This window comes from Pezoporus occidentalis, unplaced genomic scaffold, assembly GCF_034315485.1.
Source record: "Pezoporus occidentalis ecotype Australia unplaced genomic scaffold, CSIRO_AGI_Poc_V1 ctg13, whole genome shotgun sequence".
NCBI lineage: Eukaryota > Metazoa > Chordata > Aves > Psittaciformes > Psittacidae > Pezoporus > Pezoporus occidentalis.
Genome location: NW_026913103.1, coordinates 9,280,107 through 9,302,992, shown reverse-complemented (window position 1 = coordinate 9,302,992; position 22,886 = coordinate 9,280,107). Strand labels below are relative to the sequence as shown.

At 42.8% G+C, this 22,886-nt stretch overlaps 1 long non-coding RNA gene across 1 annotated transcript; it reads right to left on the bottom strand.

Annotated features, from left to right (window-relative positions):
- Positions 1-17,925: 17,925 nt before the first annotated feature.
- On the bottom strand, positions 17,926-21,239 carry LOC134158422 (uncharacterized). The gene is made up of 3 exons (XR_009962760.1): positions 18,673-21,239; positions 18,502-18,579; positions 17,926-18,390 (listed from the first exon to the last, which is right to left on the bottom strand). It is a non-coding gene; the product is annotated as an uncharacterized LOC134158422 (long non-coding RNA).
- Between the last annotated feature and the right edge of the window lie 1,647 nt (positions 21,240-22,886).

Below are 22,886 nucleotides of genomic sequence, written 5' to 3'. Positions count from 1 at the left end.
AATTTGAGAGGTAAAACCCATTCTCACTGACACCAGCGGGATTGGATTAGGCTGTGGTGAGAGTTTGCACATGCAAGCTAATGAAGAATTTAAAATTTGAATGAGGAGTTACAATCTTAAAGCTAGTCAGCTGCTTAGCTCTCGGTACATATGCTCTTATTGAGCAATTGGAGTGCTGTCTCCTGAATGAGATGAACAGGGAACAACCAAAATAGAAACTTTAGAAAAAACCTGCGTTTTGTGAATAGACCCAAGGAAAGCAAATCTGTATCATCGTAGACTCTGGGTTAGCAAAATGAGTTTTAAATTCTACCTGAGGCACAGCAGAAGTCTCCCCCAAAGCTGATTCCAATCTTCAGATACTGCTTTAAAGTATGAATAGCCTTGGAGAAAATATCAGGCCTGTTTATTAAGAATAGGCTGGACAAGCCAGATGGAAATTCATCCATCAGTCTTCAGGTTGTTACTGCGTTGGAAATGCCAATTTGGTTGCTTAAGCCTAAAGCAAAAACTTCAGTTCAAATCTTCTTCACAAATTGTTCATGGGAGTCCTCTCTGCCAGGCCACATCTTGGCTTTATTAGTTTGCACACTTATTATGTCTGTTTCTTTGACCAGAGGATAAAGCAAAGAGGCTTTCTCTACAATCTGGAACACAGTTCGGAAGCAATTGCAATCTATATGCTTTCCTTAGCAAGTGCCACCTGGTCCACAAGCACACTCAAAGGTATCAGAAGATACCATGGGATTCACATGTCCTCCACAACCACTGATTGATCTGGTCCATACACAGGAGAGCTCTTGATGATTCTTGATGTAAGCAGCATTTTTTTCTGCCTGTCCTTCACTTCCCTGGGAGCTCTGAAGTTTCACAGCCCAGGTATTTTTCCCCACCATATCCTCTGCTGAGCACTGCATCTTTAATCCATAGAAACTGAATCATTGTGGCTCTCTCCCCAAGTAGCCTTTCACACCAATGCCACCTCAGGGAAATCCTTTCTAAGCTCTATTCACTCCCTGCACCACAAGATTATTCTTAAAAATAAACTCTCCCTTTTCTTAATGAACTTGTCTTTAAATAAACTCCATCACACTTTATCACACCCAAGCACCAGGTTTCCATTAGGACAAAGGATACTGCTGATCACACACAGGGGAGTCTGCTCACTGCTCAGCAGGGCAAACATTTATTTCATTGGAAAAATCACTGCAATAATTGAAGATGGGAAAAATAAAAACAAAGCATCACCCCTGCAGAACACCAGCCTGCGGGTACCTCAGACCAGGCAAACCCATTGCTTCATGTTGAAACCCATCATTGGGGAGCTAATTCAGTTTTAATTCCCATGTCCCCTATAGGAAATGAGCCCTTAGCAATTCAGACAATATAAATACCACATACAAGAACTGTATTAAACAAACATTATTAAGGAAGTATATTTAAATGATGACAAGTCTGGAGATACTGGGCTGAAGGCTTCCTCTGTGGGTTAAGTCTGTGCCTCTTGTCATCCTTACCGACATTGTAAGGACACACACTGGCATTGTAACATTAATTAGTAACATTGACTGTAGTCATTGTCTTTCTTTTCTCCTGCTGTTTCCCCTTGCTGCTCCATTTTGCAAGCCACCCTTGTTTCTATATGATCTAATCCCAAATCCTGCCTCCCAGAGCACATGCAGTCCCTTAGCCCTTGCTTTTTTTTGCCTCCCAGCCCACCTCCTGAGCTGGAGCAGCCTGAGGCTCCCCTGACCTGCTGCTGCCATCATCTCAGAAGTTACCTCCAGTGGCTTGGCCAGGACTCTTGCCTAGCCACCCTAGCCTGTGCCCTAGCCTGTCCCTCACTGTCCTTGGTTGTCCAGCTTTTGTCTCTGCTTTTGAATTAGAAGGCTTCCGTATGGAATGTTTTAGCCTGGAAAATAGATGGGGTTTTAAAAGCGGAAGTGATTTATTAGAAGATGCCAGTGATGGACCTTGCTTATTAATTCAGGGCAAGGATTTAATCATTATCATTAATCTTCAAAAATGCAGTTGTGTTTGTGATCATGTATTTTGTAGACCTTATATCTTAACTGTTTGTTTACTGTCTTTGGTAGTACCTGGCAGCCCCAGAGCAGAGCCAAGGACCATGCAGTCCAAAACTTCACAAAAGAAGCCACACTGTGGTTCAGGAAGGCAAAGCCTGCTGGGATAATCCCAGTGTAAGGGGTTTCCATCACTTAGTTAAACTTGGGGAACTGATGTTGCTTTGTACACTTTGCACTCATTTTCTGATTTGTCCAGGGCACCTCAATGATCTGCTTCTCATTTGTGGCTGCATGAAAGGTAGGGTTAGTGTGACTGGGACAGGTACCCATCCTGGGACACTGGGGAAGGGACACAGGGACTTAGAGATTTGGTCTCATGAAAACATGGTATTGGAAAATTTATAGTCTAAGTGTTAGGCCATTTATGTTAAACATATGTAGAGAGACTAGCTATAAAGGATCCAGGGAAAAAGCCATGTATGTTAACAAGGAGAATTTTACTATCTCTAGCCAATAATAGCTGGTTTCCAGTATCTCTGTCACTTGAGTATATTGCTATATATAGTACTACAATCACTATAGTAATTGATTGTGGTTTTATAAGTGACTTCTTGAAAGGGACATTAATAACATCGTTATCTCATTTAAAGTATTCTGACTAAAAGCTCTTCCATGTTTATGTTTTGCAGCTGTATCCCTTTTGGCTGTCAGTCATTTCATACAGACTGAATTTTATGCACACTTGGTGGGAAAAACTCATGTGGGTTCCTCCAAATGGGAATCAATCATATTTCGTATTAGCAGATGATCAGTAATGGCATTGAGTGCTGTCTGGGAAGAGGAAAGAGGGGAGGGTATGATTAATTATTCCTTAAAAGCAACTGGACAGCTTTAAGCGGTGAGATGGCAATGTTCATGCCTGCCCCTGCCAGAAAGTATCTCCACCTTCTTAGCAGAAGACCACTATGTAGCAGAATATTCTGAATTGATAGACTGACTTCTACTCCTTGGCCACTGAACTTTTCACCATTTCATAAGAATGGAATTTCATCACTTGCAGGGAACAAAGGGAACTAGCATTGAACATGTGTTTGAGCAGAGCAGGTTAGTTCCCTTATATCCACGGTTTTACATTTCCTCTAAGCAATCATGGTACTGTGCAAATGATATACCTTTGTACCCTTGACAGCAATAAATCAATTTGACTTTGTTAAACCCTGAATTGATCTGAGTGCTTTTCACTTTCAGTGATCATAGCTGTGAAGGGCAAGAATCTGTGTGATGCTTTGTGAGACGGATGGTTAGCTTATGACTTAGCATATTTATGATAATGTTAATATTTCAAACTACGGAAAGATGTTAAACTTGCAACACTTTTCCTTGTTATCTCAAAGAGGTTGTTTCTTCCAAGTTCTTATACAAAGCACTGAAATTCAAGTCTTTCACTTCAAATTTAGTTTGCAAAATCTTGCAACTTTCTAGACCATCCTGCCCTTGTAAAGTCGGCCCATCTGCTTGGACTTAATGGCTTCTTGACAGCCGACTTGTAGAGCTGAGTTCAACTGAAGAGTACAGGTTTCCAGATACTTGGTACTGTATTCTGGATTGCTGGTGTTGCTTCAGGCTTTTGAGCATCTCAGTGCTGCCGGGGCCGTGTTATGGCAGCAGTTTTAATTTGCTGCAATTTATACAGGCAATGATGCTGTCTGGAACATGTCATACTGGGAAAAGTGGTACCCAGTAGCTGAGAAAGTGGAGATGGTCAGAATAACACTAATATGTGGCAGGATTGTCAGCAAAATAAAATCTTGCTGTCACCACGCAGCTCATATTCACATTCACAGAATGAGATTTTGATGCCAGCTATGTTGTAGGCAAAATGAAGGCAAACTATCAGAAGGTGGGTCGAGGTTGCCTTACAACAGCATAAACTGGAATAGAGCAATAAATGAAATGGCTATTTTTGTGTTAGCTCTGAAATTTCACAAGAACCTGTCTTTGAGAAATCCCTAGCTGCATGATGGGTCTCAGATTTAGGGGTGTGACTTTTTCTACACAGACTGAGGCCAAAAATGAATTTTACTATGAAGTTTGTATGAACTGAGCTATGAATTTGACCTTCAAGTTAGATTTTCCTTGTGCACACCACTGAACTGAGCAGCATGATGAAGAGACAGAGGAACTCAGCACTAAGCAAGGTGTGTGGAAGCATAGCTGTTTATGTATTTGTTTGTATATCTGTGGACATCCAACTAATACTAATACATGTACTCACGCTGACGTAAACAGCCAGAGCACAGTATGTTGTAATCAAGGATACAATGGCGTGTAGCCATTGTATTTGTCTAATGAAGACTACTAGGGCTGCAGGGAGACCCTTGCTTGGTCCTGGCTGGTGGATGGGCTGAGTGAATAGCACAAGGGACACTGCTGGGCATGATGTGAGAAATCACTGGATGTGACAGATACCAGCTCAGGCACCTGACAAGTCACAGATGGTGTCCCAGGGGATGGCTTGATTTTGCAGGTGATTGAGATGGAGTTATGTGAGAAATGGCCAAAATTCACAGGTAAGTGGAAGCGGAGTGCTGGAGACTTTTTGGGAGCACAGCCTTGCAAGACCCACAGCACCTTGGTCACCACATCAATAATTGCATGTAGAGCTGAGCTTGCCAACATAATCATATCAGAAATAACAGATTTGGATATGGATGTTGCAAAACTGTGACTGACTGGGAGGAGGTAATTTGGGCGGGGTTGTCCATCTGGGAGGAGACTGGGATGGAGAAAAGGTGGGTCAAGGCTGGTGAAAAGAAGGGATGAGAAGAAGGGATAACAAATATAAAATGGGTATGCATTGCTCACCCACAGCTGAAATCAGGGTAATAACCCAACCTCTTTCTCAGACCAAAGCACATGAATCAAACCTACCACCATGGTTGGGAGGTGTGGCAGGACAGGCGCTTCTCCTCATGGTAGACCTGGCATGGGGACCCATGGAACAGAGGGCTTTAGCACCCTGGTGCTGTTGTGTCAGTGTCTGCACCAGACCTGATGGCTTTGGTAGCTACCCATCACCTCCTTGGGTCAGAGGTGTGATCGTGTCCTCTTGCCTATGCCAGAGCAAAAACAAGTGCTCATGTAGGCCAGCTTTGGGTGTGTGCACTTCAGTGGCTCTGCATCTGCATCCATTGAAAACTAAATGCTGTTTGCGGGGTTTCCAAAACAGCAAGCTGCGAAGAGGTGCTTTAGCACTGTTACTACTGCCTCTGGATCTGCTGTTTTGTTGCTTTTTTGCTGAAGAGCTTAGGATGACTGCCAGCATGACCATAATGTTTTAACTCTCATCACTAGAAAGCTTATCTCCCTGCTTGTCAGCGTGGCTTAATGTCTTTTCCCAGTGGACACTGCCAGGCTGGAGGATTTCCTTCCCAATTGGAAGCCTAGGGTAAAACTGATGGGAAAGGGGAAGTGCTGCTTCCCAAAAAAGCCATGGTGCTTTCATCAATACCTTCTCTCTGGAGGGGCAAGAGAGGCTCTCAATCAAGGTGAGATCAGGGCTAAGACTCATCTCCCTCAGTATGCCCCAGCTCCCAGCCTTTACACCCTCAAAATGGGAGAAATTTGTTTATTCATTGCTGAAATTCCTGGCTGCACTCTTCTCTAACAAAATTTATGGAGAAATGCAGCTTGCTACAGGTATGCAGCTTCCTATGGATTCTTCCCATCCACTTCTGTCATGTTGGCAATACTAAATATAATTATATTTGAAAACAATTATACTCTAACCTGAAATTCAAGCTATAAGAAACTGTACACTGTTAGTTGAACACTTTAGGGTGGGCTTATTGATTTAGTTTCAACTGGTAAGGCACCTTTTTAAGCCAAATTCATGTACACCCATTTTAAACCCATTTAAGAATCTCCAGGATGTCTTTTGCTGTGGTGTAACTAACTCATTTGAAAGTGCACCCTTTTGCCTAACTACTGCAAACTGGCGCCTGAATCAATCTGATATGGAGTCAACAGAAGGCCACAAGCTGGCAGTTTTGCAAAGCTATTTTTAAAGGAATCCATCCAGGACCACATTTCAGAGGTAAGCTTTTCTGGTGTAGATCTTGGCACATCCAAATGAGAAACAATAATTAGTGACGCTCTTCAGACCATGCCTCCTCCCACAAGCAGCAGTACAATTATCATTCACAGATGATTACTCATTTTTATCTACTCTCAATACAAAAATTAGTAAATCTTAGGCAGTGAAAGCTCATAAGATGCTGCTGAGCCATGATCTGATGCAAACTAGGACTCTATGCAGGTTTTATTCCATCTTTAGTCAGACATAAATAAAATTCTCTGGGATGGTAAAATACCCAGATTTCTCATAAACAAGTAGAGTAACTGCCTACTCTAGTTGTAATAATTTGTAATAAATAAGCCTTTAAATTTATAATAATTTACTTTAAAGAGACTATCAAATGAAAAAAACAACTTTAAACACATCATCACTTCTTGTAACACTTTAGACTCTTAGCACTGTACATTTAAAAAGTCCTTTTTGTTTTATACTACACAAAATACCCAGGAAATGTTCTGATCATTCCTTGTAGTTCACTTCAGTTTCCCCTTTTCATGCCTACATTAAATCTTGAGATGTCTAACCTATGAACACCAGAGGCTGTATTTGCCCTTACCATGGAGCTAAGAGACATGGGTAGCTGGATCTTGCAACATTTTGAGGGGCAGAATTTATAGTACCCAGATGTACAACCTTACACTGTCAAAACATGTATATGCTGCCTTTCCAAGCTGTGGCAGGAAGACCTTCTCTCTGTGCCTTCTCTTTCTCCAGAGATGAGTTATGGAGATAGAAACCTTCTTCCACTATAAATCTGTGCCTGACAGTGTAGAAAAGAAGATGCTCATTTGTTTTGCAGACTGCATTTGTTTAAGTGCCAAAATGAGCTAGCTTGGGTACCAGAAACATGCTGTGTTAGCATGTAGTGCTGAGTGGGTTAATTTGCCCAGCCAGGAAACAGTAAATTCTCAGCCACAGAGCTCCAGTCCCTGCAGCTGGACGGCCTTGTTATGTGAGTTAACCTGACTCAATTTAGCTGACATGCTCTTCCCTCATCTGTGTGACATCTATGTTAACAGAGGCAGCCAAGCTTGCTGGATTGCCCCACAGCAGCTATGACTGCTCCAGAGCTGTGTTTATCAGTGGACCTTGTCTTAGTGCAAAGAAGGGGCTCTTGATCCCTGGTGGTTTCCTAATTTTGTAGACAGGCAGGCCCAGGAGACACGTAACCTACACACTTAACCTCTCATCTGGGAAGAAAAATATGGTCTGTACACGTTGCTGACCCTTGCAAGCTTCATGCTTAACAGTTACCTTCACATAGAGAGGTTCTCTGGTCAATTTTCTTTTAGAAAACTTGTGATTAAGACTGCCTTACTTCAACCTCATATTTCTAAATATTTTTCACCACTAAGGAAAACTTTTCCCGTGTATTTATCTGTTTTATTAGTCTTTGTACATGCATCTTTGGAAGAGGCACATTCCCTCTCCTATGTTTTTAACTACTTTTTTAAAGCTTTTTATTTTTCCAACCTGTGTCATTTCATAAGGCTGACCATGCCACTCATCCCTGCTATGGATTTTTAAAGATGACAAACACAAAACCTGCTTCAGGGAAAACATCTGAGCTTCAAAGGTCTGGTGGCAGACCCAAATCTCTTGTTGTGGAACAGGTGGCTGTCCCAAGGGAAGACATTTTCCTGCAGGTTTTGTGCTGCTGGTTTTGCTCTGCGCTTCCCTTTTGTTTCACTGAATGGTTTAGCAAGGTGCACTCACAGGCACAAGACAAAAGAGCGCAGATGCTGAGTATTGGTGGATCTGTGGAGCCCTCCATAATCCTTCTTCCCACTGTGCAAACTTCCATTCAGACTATTTATTCATTGATTGTATGACTAAGACCTGCAATAAGACAAAATACAGGTGGGAGGACAGCTTGGATAATGAGATATGGTATCAGACATAGGCAGCTAAGCTCTGCGATCCCAGTCCCTCCATGTAATTCATAAGGGGGAGGGCAGCAGAGTGTGCCATTTTCAGCACTTACAGCCCTCCTTAGAGGAACAATGCTTGGGATGATGCTTGACTGATGGGTGGCTCAGGGGCAAATATTAATGAAGCTGGTTAGTAAGGTTTAACTGTAAAGTGAAGCCCCTCAATGTTTGCTCTTGCAGTGGCATGTGAATGGTCCTGAGCAGGCAAGCCCATACCTGGTGCAGCCACATCGCTCAGTTAGCCAGGCAGCAGCTAACATGCAGATCTATCTGTAACAAGTCCCAGCAGCATTTTCCCAAACCAAATTAAACTACAGGCACATATGCCTCCCAAAAGAGTAGCAGGCAATTCTAACTGTAGAGGCCATCCTATCATGAGACTGGAAGACCAGCACTGAAGAGATGCACATTTCTTAGCTGAAAATGGCATAGACAGCATCTTGGTGTTTGAAGGAAATAGAGAATGACACAACAAGGTGCTGGAGGACTTGGAAAGAGAGGAGTTTGCTCTATTATCTTGCGAAAAATATTCTCTTGCTTCAAACAAATAGATCCAAGGACAAATGTTTCAGTGCCCCCTTGGTCACTGAAAAGTTTAATCTCTCTAAGTAAAAACTGTTTGTTTCCATTTTTGAATGGAATTATGAAAAAAAAATCCGTTCTTCAAAACTCATTTTGATTAGGGTGCACTCTTTTTTTAATTCATTTATTTTTAATTCTCGACTTCCCCAGAGGTTGCAGTTATGTGGAGAATGGAAGAACTGTCCATAGAGCTTCAGGAATGGGAAATTTAAAATAATATGAGCTATTTTGAAGGCTAGTATGCTTTAAACTAATACAAAGTTTTGAGTGTTTTGTTACTAGAAACAGAACTGCCTCATTGTAACTCCTCCCATAGTCCTTTGGAACAGAAATTGCGCAGAACTTGTAAATTTGTTGTAAATAATAAAAACTGTTTTGCTGGAGAAAGAATCCTATGTGGGAGAAGTTTCTTTTTTTTAATCCTTCATTATAAAGAAATCTGTTTCATTTGCCAACTACTAAGAACCTCACTGGAACAGCTTAAAAATTCCCCTGGAGAGCAAAAGGACTACTGATACAGGGTTAACCAATGTACAGGGGGGTTGTACAGGGGGGTTAGAGGAATTCACTTGCTTAAACAAAAGTATTGTCTGTACCTATCATGCCTACTAAGCAGAACAAAGGCACTAACCATTGATAAAGAAAAGCAGACACCTGGTCCTATTGACAAGGAAAAGCAGACTGATTCTACTGATAAGCAGCTATGGATAAGGAAAAGCAGACGCCTGAAGGGGGAGAAGCAGATGGTTTATGGCTGGGACACCGACCAAACCCTAAGGCCATACATGAAGACTAAAAGGTGAAAAGTGCAAGAAGAGGAAGACTCATTTACTTCATCTTGAAGACCCCTACCCAGAGGAGGAAGACTCATTTACTTCATCTTGAGACCCCTGCCCATGACCAGAGGGGGCACTGCGCAGGCGCAAAGGACCTTCTAACTCATTATAATACGAAGCGGGGATAAGACATGAATATGTATAGGCATATTTTGCAACCTTATGAATATATATAACTTTAGAGAATAAATGTAGAGGGAAACAACACTGAGGTATGCATGACTTTGAGGAATTATCCCCGTGCGTCGCAGCGCTGAATAAAATGCATACCTACTTTACAACTTTGACGAGTCTATCTGCGTATCACTACATCTGATATAACTAGAAAAAGTTGCTGAAGAAACAGTTGGGTTTTCTCCCCAGTTGGCAACCCTTATTTTTACACTCTTTGAGTTGAAGCCTAACCCTCCACATACTGCACACAGGCCCTGCAGGAGGCATGGTCCAATTCCTCACTTATTAACGGCTCGGCGGCGGGGGGCGGGGGGGAATGCAGCTTTGTGAGTGGGAGACTGTGTAAAGACAACGGGATTGATTTGCCCTGCAGCCCCTGATGCCTTACTGCTGAGTCTGCACTAGAAATTCAGCAGTACTGTAACCTGGTGATGAACTGGGCCTATCTCTAGGCACACGACTGAAATCCTACTTTACTGTTTTATGGCCTAAAGGGAACCTAAATATGTTTTTAAGAGTGGAACTTGTAGAGAATACTCATTCCCTATGGTGAATGGTTATTGCTCAGACACCCTTCCTGTGTCACCTGTGGTTTTAAAGACCTTTGTTGTCATCAGTCAGACCCTCAATCTTCTCTTGCCTACCCAAAGAGTCTAAGCCTGTGCACTCATACTGATGACCAGTGCTGTTGTTCCTCATACAGAGCAAAAAGCTTGTTACACAGGTGTTACACTATTAAAGATGCTTAAGTCACTTAGCTCCCACCAAAAAAGAAACCCTGGTTCATAAAATCCCTAATTCTCACAGAAAGACAGTGGAACATTAGCTCCCGGGTGAATAAATCCTTTCGGAATATGAGTATGAAACTCCTAAATTAGCTACTTCAGGTCTTTCTGAGGAGTGTTTTCAGGCTTGAAGCCCTGCAGTGTAACACAGCATGAGTGCCAGGGTCAGGAAACTACTGGCAAGAACCTATCACGCTGTGGTCTGTTATGGTTTTGCTGTTTTGCATTTAAATCACTAACTACAAAAGGAAGGATCTGCTTTTCAAGGTCTCCCAAATGTGTTGACAAAAACTGTGAGAAAAATCTCCACTGAATTCTCACCTGTAAATGCATCTTCCATCTCGATTTCTCATCTCCCTGCTTAGAGGCATGTCAAAGACACACAAATATTTACTGATGAATATCACTGATTCAGCTCTGCGGAAATGGTGCTATTTGTATTTATATGGAGACTATCACTTTATACAAGCTAAATATCACTGTACATGCATTGTTTTTCAAGTCAATATTTGTTTCTTGCTGCTATTCTGTGTCAGGAGATCGATATCAGTGGGGTTTATTTAATCTCCACCTGACTTGGTTCTTACGTGACTGCTCTGTGATTCATAAATGCCCCAGATGAACGAATTTGACAGACTAAGACTTCAGTAGTCCTTGAAGCTTGATCTGAGATCCTTTGAAATCAATGGAAATATTTCCACTCTGAGCAAAAGATTTCAGATTAAGCATTAGTGAATATATGCCCGATTTTTTGCTGATAAAACAGATGACTCATACAATGGCTCCAGACTTGGTTTGAAAGGAAGATTTCCAATGACTGAACAAATGGTTTCATTGTAGCGGAAGGTGCTGCAGGTCCTTGCTCACGTTGAAAAATGTCTCATTTTGGTGAAAAGCACTGGGCTGGTGACATAAGACTGCTGCTGGGGACTGCAAGCGTGGGATTTCCATCTGGCCACTGTGCCTGTTGCAAGTGCAGGAGAAATGAATTACTGACAGCCCACATGGTGTACAACACGCTAAAGGTCAAGGACAGACTCCTGTTTAGAATGAGAAAACACTTCTTGCACAAGTCTTGGGTGAAAATTACACTTATGAAGAGACATTCAGGTATTAGACTGGCTAAACTCTGACCTCCATGGTATCCTAATGCACCCTGAGTTTGCCACATGGGAAGAAGGTCCAAGGATGCTGCAGTACATTTATAGTAGTGTGAGTTTGTGCAAATGCTTGTGGGGCCTTGGGTATTGGGCCCTGACATGAACAAAAATCTCAAGTTAAACTTGGTCAATAGCTCCTGAAAAATCACATGAAAAAGAGATATCTTGCTTTTATTTCTGGAACTTTGCTGTTGGTATTGGAAGTAATGGGAGCTGACAGATCAATGCCAAATACTCACTGAGCTGACAGCACACCCAGACAAGTTTTGGCTACCTGTGTAACCCAGCCACTGTTGTGATACTGTAGTTACATTCTTCAGGGCCTTAGCAATAACTAGTTCTAGCTGAAGCTTTCATATGAAGACATACTTTTTCTTGAAACCCTTACTATACACACAACCTAAGCTAAAATGTTTAATTTTGTCCATTGGCTGTGATAACTAAATCGTATCTCTGCTTTTGGAGACTTTTAGTTGCATTTAAGCTCCCATAACTGACACTGTAACTACGTGTCTAGAGCTATCACAATGTAAATACAAGATAAGCAAAATGTATCATTATGAAAATAATTGAATATCAAGCATTTCAGACATGTCATTATATGAATTAGTGGTAATTAGCTGTCAAAACCCATAAGCACAATATAATTAACCTACAAATACAACACAAATACAGAGTAATTACAGAAGTTCTTCCATCAGAAAGATTGAGCTTCTAACTGGTGTAATAAAACATGATGAATCAAACTCTGCTGGAAGTAATGTATATTAATACAACAGGAGTTGGCGTGGATGTAGGAGAAAGGACAGTATTTGGCTCTAATTCTCAGCAGAATGCTACTTGAAGTCATGTTTTTCAGCTATATACTGTTTATACCCTATTTCTATTTTCCCTTTTTGTAGTAGATTGGTTATACTCGATGCAGAAGACTATGGTCCACACTAATAACATACTATGATGACTAGAACATCATATCCTTTTTTTTAACCAGAAAAATGCTTATGTGAACATTTGTCCTGCCCTTGGTTGTGTTTTGCTGCGGCAGCTAATACAACAAATAAAAGGTATTAATATTGTGCTAACAAAGAAAGGGTCACTAAACGCCACCATCAAATCAACCAGTGCCCACCCTACTCCCCGCTCCCTCCAAGTGCCTGTCTCTGTGGCAGAAGACTGATTTTAAAGTCATGTTGTATTTCACACCTACGGTGCGCATTTGAAATATATTTTTCTCATTAAGAACAATATTAATTTCTGGAATAAATCAGAGTACTTTAATCATCAGCACAAACAAAACCTTAATTTACCCTGCCTCAGAAATTAAAGAAGATGATGAGAAGGTAGAAGATGGAGAGTGTCTGCCTCTTGCTTTTCCAGACATCTACTTCAAGAAGCTTGGGTAGATACAGGCTTGGATAGAAATTATCATGAGATCAGAGATGAATACAGCAAAGCAAAATGTTTTAAAATTCATCATTTCTAAAAAATTCAAACAGCATATATTCTCTAACTCATACAAGGACTAAGAATGCGCATAGATATGTTTTGCACATACACAATTACCCTGAATTTCTATAACTAGTATGCTATCCTTAAAACTTACTGAAAGCCTGAGGACCTGAAGATCCTCAACAATTTGAGGATTTGATTTCTAATCATGAACACCACAAGTGTGCTGACTCACCTGCCCCTGAGATGACAAAATAAAAGGAGCTGGCGTTTCATAACCCCTGTTCACACCAGCAAGGGCTGTTTGCAAGCCGTCAGTGCTTACATGGTGTTTGAGGCTTCCTTGTCCAATGTGGGAAAACTTAGAATCATAGAATAGTTAGGGTTGCAAAGGACCTTAAGATCATCTAGTTCCAACCCCCCTGCCATGGGCAGGGACACCTCACACTAAACCATGTCAGCCAAGGCTTCGTCCAACCTGGTCTTGAACACTGCCAGGGATGGAGCATTCGCAACCTCCCTGGGCAACCTATTCCAGTCCTCACCACCCTAACAGGAAAAAATTTCCTCCTTATATCCAATCTAAACTTCCCCTGTTTAAGTTTTAACCCGTTACCCCTTATCCTATCACTACAGTCCCTAATGAAGAGTCCCTCCCCAGCATCCCTACAGGCCCCCTTCAGACACTGGAAGGCTGCTATGAGGTCTCCACGCAGCCTTCTCTTCTCCAGGCTGAACAGCCCCAACTTCCTCAGCCTGTCTTCATACAGGAGGTGCTCCAGTCACCTGATCATCCTTGTGGCCCTCCTCTGGACTTGTTCCAACAGTTCCATGTCCTTTTTATGTTGAGGACACCAGAACTGCACACAATACTCCAGGTGAGGTCTCACAAGAGCAGAGTAGAGGGGCAGGATCACCTCCTTCGACCTGCTGGTCACACTCCTTTTGATGCAGCCCAGGATACGGTTGGCTTTCTGGGCTGCAAGCACACACTGAGGCCGGCTCATGTCCATTTTCTCATTGACCAGAACCCCCAAGTCCTTCTCCTCAGGGCTGCTCTGAATCTCTTCTCTGCCCAACCTGTAGCTATGCCTGGGATTGCTCCAACCCAGGTGTAGGACCTTGCACTTGGCATGGTTAAACTTCATGAGGTTGGCATGTGCCCACCTCACAAGCGTGTCGAGGTCCCTCTGGATGGCATTCCTTCCCTCCAGGGTATCAACCGAACCAACTATCTCCCTTTCTGGTTCCCATCAGATTTGCAGTTGATACCCATCCCAGCATTGCTTGCAGTGAGAGATTATGGGCAGCATCCACTCAGGTAACAATATGAATCCTTTTTGGATGGGCTGCCAGGTCGGACACCCCTCCTGCTCCATTAAATGTGGATTTTGGCCACTAGGCAGCACTTCTTCTCTATCTTCAAAGCAAGTACATACCGATCTGAGTGACATGAATTAGACAAGAGTTCATTTCTGAATGGGATGGTCCTGAAGAGCTACCTACTGAGTGATTTTTGATCTGTCAAAACTTCTGCAAAGTAAATACTCTTTCTCCAGGTAGTGGAGCCTCTAGGACATTGTAGCAACATAACATCCAGAACTTGGGGTAAGAAAAGGAGCTGCTGCGATTCTGTGTCACCACTACATGAGTTGATTTCTAGGCTGACATGGTGCCACTCATGATGAGGAATACAGAAATCACCAAAACAGAACAGATAGAAAGGAATGGCTTAGGAAATAAATAGGAGTATTTGCCCCCAAGAGGAAATCCTTTTTGACAGTTTTAACTGCAGGGACAGAAGAATTGGATTCCCAGGATGTACGTGTGAGTTTATTTCCCAGATTAATAACCAGACAGTAGTGCAAAGTAACAGGAAACACAGAGCCTGGTAGCCAAAAGGTGATTTTCCCTTTTACCTGTTTATCTGCCTCTGCCACCTTTACAACTGGGTGGTCTCTATTTGGTGTCTTCAAAGAGAAGGCTTAACACGGCTTGGGCTAGGCATTCTTCCTGGTAGCTGATAAAGAGCATGTCTGTCTGTGAGTCTGGGCATAAACATCTTCAGGCCAGGGTAACAGATGGGTCTTGCAGGGTCCAGCACTCTAATGTAATTTCTGAGGATGTCCAAACCATCACTAAGTTGTATATGCAGGCTTGGGACGCGGTAGAGAAAAATGTCTATTGGTGCCTATTAATGAGCAGAAACACTTCTCAACACACCACCACTGAAGTGAATGATTGCTCTGAGGTTCCAGACTGAGTGTAAACCAGCATCAATATTTCTTTTTATATACGGACAAGCCAAGGGGCAGAGAGGTGAAGTATCTTCTCCAGTCACCCAAAAAGCTCCTGGAACAGGTGGGGCTGAAGGCCACATTTTCTTCTTCCATTGCTCTACTTGCTCTTCACGATCATGTACATCCAGGAATTCTGGCCAGTGAGAGCCACAGCATCATGTAGGCAATGTGCAACTTTGATCTGAATATTAAAACCACTCAAAAGGCTCAGGATGGAGCAAGTTTTATTGAATAGTCCCTACCATCACTATTTGGTGGGAATCCTCCTACCAACTGTTAGCAAACTCTTTTTTAAGCTTCTAGTCTGAAATTGCTGCCTAGACTCCTTCTGTAGTCAAAGACAAGACAGAAATATCTCTGGAGGGCAATTTATTCTTCCGGCATTTCAGGATTAGCTGATCCACCTGACTGAGCTGCCTATTCCCCTCTATTACTTGCAGGTACATAGATGAGCATTTCAAACAAGACTCTTAATTTTAAGATGGCAGATATGTGAAGAGATGAATTCCAGTTTCCTGGTGTGCCCAGAGAAGGTTTGGTCTGCCTGACAAATGGTTGGTAAATACCACACTATGGCAAAGCCCGAGCATCCCACTTCAGTTGTGTGGGGTGACACATCACTGAAATCATAGCAAGCCAGCACTCGCAGATATTCATACTCCCTTTTTTGCTAGCTCATTACCTTTACAGTCAGACTTATTTCTTCTTAACCTCTTGGAACTTGCTACTGCACCTCCTGAAATAAATTGCCATCCTTTCTTTCCACATTTCTGTATTCACTCTGTCCCTTTTCATGGTTAGGTCACAGAGGGAACAACAAATAGTTTTGAATTATGCCTGTCATCTAAGGCTAGCTACAGGACACGCTCTCATGGTAATGACTGTAAATCACAGCTTATGTAAAATAAGTGTTTTAAAGTGTTTCATATGTCAATTATGGTAATAAATATAAGTGAAAAAAACAGCTACCAGAGGTCCAGCAGCATGCTTTGTAGTGATTGAAAGGAATAAGAAGGCTCCCCGCTTTCCAGATGAGTAGCTATGGGGCATGTCTTGGGAAGCAGAGCTTTCATTTATCTGGTGCTGGGATGTGATTCTTTTAATCTAGCCCAGGTGAGAGCAGCCACCACGCAAATAAATGTGCTACAGGATTGTTTCCACACCACTGCACTGATCACTGGGCTAGGACACCGCAAAAGTTCTTTGGAAATACTTTATGTGAAATTTTTTGTTCCTTTGATAGGCACCATTGCTGGACTTGCAATACATTACTATAATATCCCTAGCTCTATGTACTCCTATTTCCCTCATCTGCACCCTTAGACCAAAGTGTGCTCATGTTTAGCAGTTTTGTGACCCATCACCTTCTTATTGTGGAATCAAGCTGGGACATCAGAGATGGTGGTGGGTGCTGCTTGGTGTCATGCAAATGCAGGGAAGCTGTGCTGGACTGAGACCACAAAGGCTACATGCAGGGCAGGAGAGATAGGGGCAGCTGAGGTAGCATTTTGGGCAGCAGTGCCCAGATATTTCTGGTGGCAACCCCACTTCTCCCTGTTCACACTCCAGACCCATGGGAATGCTGGCTGTCCTTCACAAGAGTTCTCTAGCCCTGCTGGGGATCAATGGGACTGGGCAGGGAATCACTGTTTTTTATCAAAGGGATTGTATCAACAGCCTGAGCAGAAACTGGGAGAAACCAACACATTCTCTCAATGGTCTTGCTCAAATGTACCATCTCATCAGCACATCTGCTCCAGATCTCAGGGAACACAGTCTGCCCTGTCATGCTGAGGACTGCCCCAGAAAGTTCAAAGTACAGCCACCTTCTGCCTGGAGTTTGTTCCAGCCCTGCATCCTCCAAACACACTGAGGAAGAAGATGGGGAGATTTAGAGGTGGACTCTTGATTGCCAGTCCCCTGTTCTCCCTTGTCTCCAGCTGCAGCATCCTTGGTGGCAATGGTAAAGTCTCAGCTGTTCTCTTTCCCAACAGCCCCTGCAATTTCCTGAATAATAATTTCTCATGATCCCTCACATGGCACAACATGCTTGCAGGTGGCTAACCTTCATCCCAACATCCATGTTTTATCACAGCCATATGCCACATGCTGTGGCGCGTGACCCCATCTGACCAAAGGCTTTGAGGCATAGGCTGGATTCTGTAATGTCCCAGCCCCTGTGAGAAGCAAAGTTCTACCATCCCATGGTTGGGGGAGACCAGCAGGTCACTGCTCTCTCGCTAAGCACTATCACAGGGTACAGGCAGCACAGGAGGCTGCTGGGGCAGTGAACCACATCACTCATAAACCACAAAGCATGACAGGATGATGTGTCTTGGGGCCATGCTGGAGGGTAAGAAGCAGCTGAATGCTCTGAAGGCATTGCAGTGCTCTGTTGATGCAGAGGTGCTGGTGACACAGGGACTCATCAGCTGGGAGAGCATCTCTCAGAGCATCGGAGGGTTATAAAAGGGAGAATGAAACAACTTGGATGGCTGCAGGTTGCTGCAGCAAATTAAATATGATGAAACACAGTAGACAGCTTTATATGCTCTATTAACTGTATTAGACCTTCATAGTGGAATAATTTGTTGCTGGATTCTACACATCACAGATGAAGTGCCAAACCTCCTCCAGTTCAGGTCCTTTCCTTGGTGTAGAAGCAGGAGTTAGTAGGAGCTGGAAATTTATTCTAGAAACTGTACCAGCAATGTCAGAGGAGCAGCTGTAGCCCTTACTCTTGCTTGTCTTTTGCCATGGTAGCACTGCTGGCATGCTCAGTATGAAATGCCAATCCAAAACAGTGTTGATTTCATGGAGGCTGTCCAGCAAGTCTTCTTCTCAATGAGCATGTGAGAGGTACTCCATGTTTCACATCAGTTTGAGTTTCCTCTCACCTGAAGCAGCGCTGGCTGTGGAGAAGATGACCTCCTGCATACTCACGCTGGTGGAGTCAGCCCACTTCATCCAGTGCTGAGAGGTAGCAAACACAGCCCTGGGCTGAGTGCCTGCAGGAGGAAAATGAGGCAATTTAGGGGAGTCCCACTGCAGCCACTGCAAGCAGGAATGTTTGTCCTGCTCTTCAAGCTCCTCTGCATCATGGATGTGCAGGCACTCACCTTTGATGGATGATTACTCTTGGATGAGCTTGCTAACGGCTCCCGCTATGTCACTGAGGAAACTGATCTTCATGATTCCTGAAAGACCTCATTAACACTGCATTAGAATCCTGATGGCTTTCATTCACTGAATTATTTAATTACTTAAATTTTTTAAACATATGAGAATACCTTCTAAGTCAAACGTGACCTCTTGGTCTTCTATGAGAGGGGCTGACCTTGAGCACGCTTCAGTGGGCTGTTGCAACCTTGCTTTTCTCTTCAGAAGCACTCTCCCTACAGCTCTCAGCCTGTACCTTCAGAAAAAGGTGTTACTGAGGAAAGCAGCATGCTAAGCGGTTTTCTTTTTTGTGATTGATCCAAGTGCCTGTTTGCTCCCACATGCTGTGAGTGGATAATAGCAGTTCTCAATCAAAGTTAAAATTACCAACGCTCTTGTCTGTGGAAAATTTAGTGCAGAAAAGGAAAAAAAAAAGAAGGTTAATGATGCTGCTATACTACTGTTCTTACTATGGCTTCTCTTATCTTCACCCCTGCACCCCTGTGCAGCATTGTCATGTTGACTCGTTATTCCAGACCACCTCTCTGCTGAAACTGTTGCAAGACAACTGTACCCGATACTCTGCTTAAAACTGTGAAACTAGTGTGAAAAAAGCCACGTAAAGAACAGAACCCCGATGTTTTTTTCAGACACCATGTACATCCCTCAGTGATACTGACAATTCACAGTAGGCTGTCAGTGATTAGTGCAGAGAATTACACTGTCCTCCTCTTGAATGTGTTTATAGCGGTAAATTTTGCCTGCTTATTTCCTCAAAGCTGGAAGCTGTTGAAACTATTTTGCACAAGAAGTTGGAGTAGTCTGGAAATGAATCAAAAAAGAGCAACAACAGCAGCCATTCTTGCTTCAAGTTATTGACACTTCAGTGTGTGCCTGCAGCTCCAACATACATAGACAATATACTGTTAAATATCTTTTTCTAATTGTGTTCACCACAGGATCTTTTATGACTTGCAAGTTATGACCACTTTTTAGTTGCAGTCTGATACAGTCTTCTGTCAGTCTAAAAGGGCAGAGAGTTGATTCATTTCATTTATATATTCTCCCAGTCTTCTACTCACCACATTTAATTTATGGGAACAGTGGAACTAGAAAATGGGACAGAATTAGAATTTCATCTATTCATGTACAAGGTCATTTTCAGTTGAGACAGATGAACTCTGATGGATTACACAGTGTCAAATTATATGCTTCAAATTATACGTATCAAATTATATGATGTAGTGATGGAGTGGTTTGGCCAAGTTCCTGTAGACTCCTTATCTGAAAAGGTCTTATACCAGGCATCTGAAACCACTCTTGGGTACTGAATCAAAAGCAGTCTGGTTTGTAGGGATCATCGGCACACGTGGGTCACTGCCTAAATTACTCCATCTGTATGGTGAGAGTAACTCAAGTGATTGCTTGTTCGGTAGTCTGGGATCAAGTCACCCTTTGTCAGAGTGTCTGGGCCTCTAACCACACTGAAGCCTTCAGCAGATGGATGAAGTTATCCTTTGGGTGCCTCATGCCCAGGTAGAGCCCCATCAAATACTGCTAGTTCCCTGTGGCCTTTAAAGAATGACCAGCAGAATTTCAAAATTGTTTTTAAGATATAATTCTGCCCAAAGATCGTCCTCCCCTGTATCCCAGATGTCTTCAGTGTGCCCTTGTATACTCTTCCTGTGCTACATGGAAGCTTTGCTGTCACACTGCCTCCACTTCACAGACATTCAGACACATCCTCTTGATATAGCTCCATACAGAGGCCTACGTTTCAGAGGTCTAATACAAAAGTCTCGGCAGCTGGTGGAAAGATTTCCATTTCCCCCCAAATTCTGGAAGAATAACTCCCAAAGCCCCCAGTTCCAGTTTTCCAAAGACTCCATGTTTGTTGGAGTCTTGCTGCAATATAAACCTAAATTCAGAAGTCGGAAGCACAAGCCTAATGTGAAATATGACAGTAATTCCAGAGGCAGCTGCTGGGGCTGTTCCCATGCTGAAGGTGAAACGTGTATCTGTTTCCCACTTAATCACCCTTAACAATTGCCTGCATACAGCCAGCATGGGTAAGGGCTCAGAGACCAAGCATGCAAGATGCTGTCCTAACAGACACAAGACATGGGTCTTTCCCAGAGACCTTGCAGTGCTGGGTCTGCTTGCCTTAGGAGGCAAAAAGGGAGCTAATTTAATGCATGCATGTGATCAGGCACCCCTAAGGCACTTCTTGCCTTAATTATATTTGCACAGGAATAAAAATGAGTAGAAGGAAAGCTCTGCTGTTGTCAGCACAGTTTGACATTCCCAGTGCATTAGCACATGAAATGATACAGTGACAGGGTAAATAAGACACAGATTACTCTTAACAAGCTTTTACAACAAATGCTAAGATGCTTACATCTCAAAGCTGACCTGTAATTGTTAACCATTTCCAAAAATCACATCAGTAGAAATTAGGGTTACAATACAACTATCACAAATGCTTCAAATAATGAAGTTAAGGTATTCAGTACCACTGACTTCAAACATGCCTTTTCATTTTCAGCCAAGGCCATACGACAAGTAGGCTGGCTGCATGCTAAAGCAGACAGTAGCAAATGTCTCCACAAGGAGCCCTTTGCTTTTGCAGAGGCAGCACAGCTTCCCTGCTGAACCCAACAGTTTTTGGGAGTCCTTCAAAAAAGCCAAACTTCGTAACCCTTCTGGAGGCCTTGGAAGCTGAAGCTGTTGTCCAGCTGTAAGCTTTGTCTCACTGTAAAAACAGAGATTTAATTTTACCCCACTGCACCGCAGTATGTCCCTTGAGCAGGGAGCTGGCAATCTGCCCTGGATGTCTGAATGGCAAGTGCAGGTAGGCATGAAACAGGCCACATCAGGGTACGGTGGTCTGCAAGACAGCTGCCATATCCAGGTGTGCTGCTGGAGGCAATGCACAAAAGTCCCCCTGCATTCAGGACAAGGACTTTAACATCTCGATAGGATTTTAAATAGCTCTTATTGCCTGCCTTGTATTATACCCACCAAAGCCAGTGATTTATTTAATTTAGAACAGCTTTATTCAAAGTTGTTTACCCACACGATATCCCAATCTGGAAGCACAGGAAAGGAGGTCACTTACAGTTTATTTATTTATTTATTTTCTGGTTATTTTCAGCACTCCTCCATTCAAAATAACTTGGAGCTGTGCATAAAGACCGATTATCAAACCTATCTAGGGGATTTAGTCACACAGTTGTACATCTCAATCTCCTTAACCATGTTTCAACAATCTCAAACACATGGTGTTACATTTGAGATGGGATTTTTGGATTATAGATGGTGAAATGGAAGATGGAGAACCAGGGTTAGAAAGCAAAGGTGTGACCTCTGCACAGGGGAACTGGCTGTGATGTTAAGCCATGAATGATGGTGTGGAGGAAGGATGTCCTCGGCTTGGGAAAACCACATGGCATAGACTGCACCAAGCTCTATTATACTCCCCAATAATACCATGCATTAGGACACCTGCCCTAGTATTTTGCACAGAGTATTTTGCACCTGAAGAGTTTGCAGTTTGATAGCTTTACACCTTTGGAAACAGCCTTAGAAGGGGTGCTCTGCTCAGAATTTGTACAACCTGCAGGAGCTGAGACCCAGAGCTAACATGGTTTCCTGTTAAGCTGAAAGCAGCACAGTGGAGCTGCCCTTTCTCCCCGAGACCCTAGTTTCACAGCTTTGCCAGATTATTTTGACATGTTTCTCCACCCTGAGGATTTTAACTTCACTTGTAATAATACCTCATAGCTTGGAAATAGTGCTCATTTTCTCTGCAGATTCTTGCCCCCCAAAAAGCTGGGAGGGGGAGGGAGGGAGGGAGAGAGTTAAAACTAAGTTTAAAAAAAAGAGTTGATTTCCAGACACTTGAGTACTGGAAACTGGAACTGTTCAGGTGCTGAAGTCAATGCAAAGTATCCCCTGACAAGTGTGAGGCCTAAATGCTAAAAATCTCAAGACAGCAAGCCAATGATTTGGAGAGGCCTTCTCTCTCCTGATCGCTGCTGAGAAAGGATTATATTATAGTGAACCTTGTTAAAATGTAATATTCCCAGCAGAGAAGAACTGATACTAATACTAGTGTCAATTGAAGATGTGAAAGGGACTAACTACTTTTTCTGCTAGGAATAACTTTCCATTTTGTCATTGCTTCAATACCCGAGCAATCCCATTAACATCAAACATCTGAATCCCAGCTCATCTGCTTAATTTCTGCTGGGAATTGATTGAAATAGCAAAATTAGGCATGCCAGAATTTACAGTAACTGAATTTGATGTCCTTAAATCAGAAGAATTCTGGATGGTCTTTTAT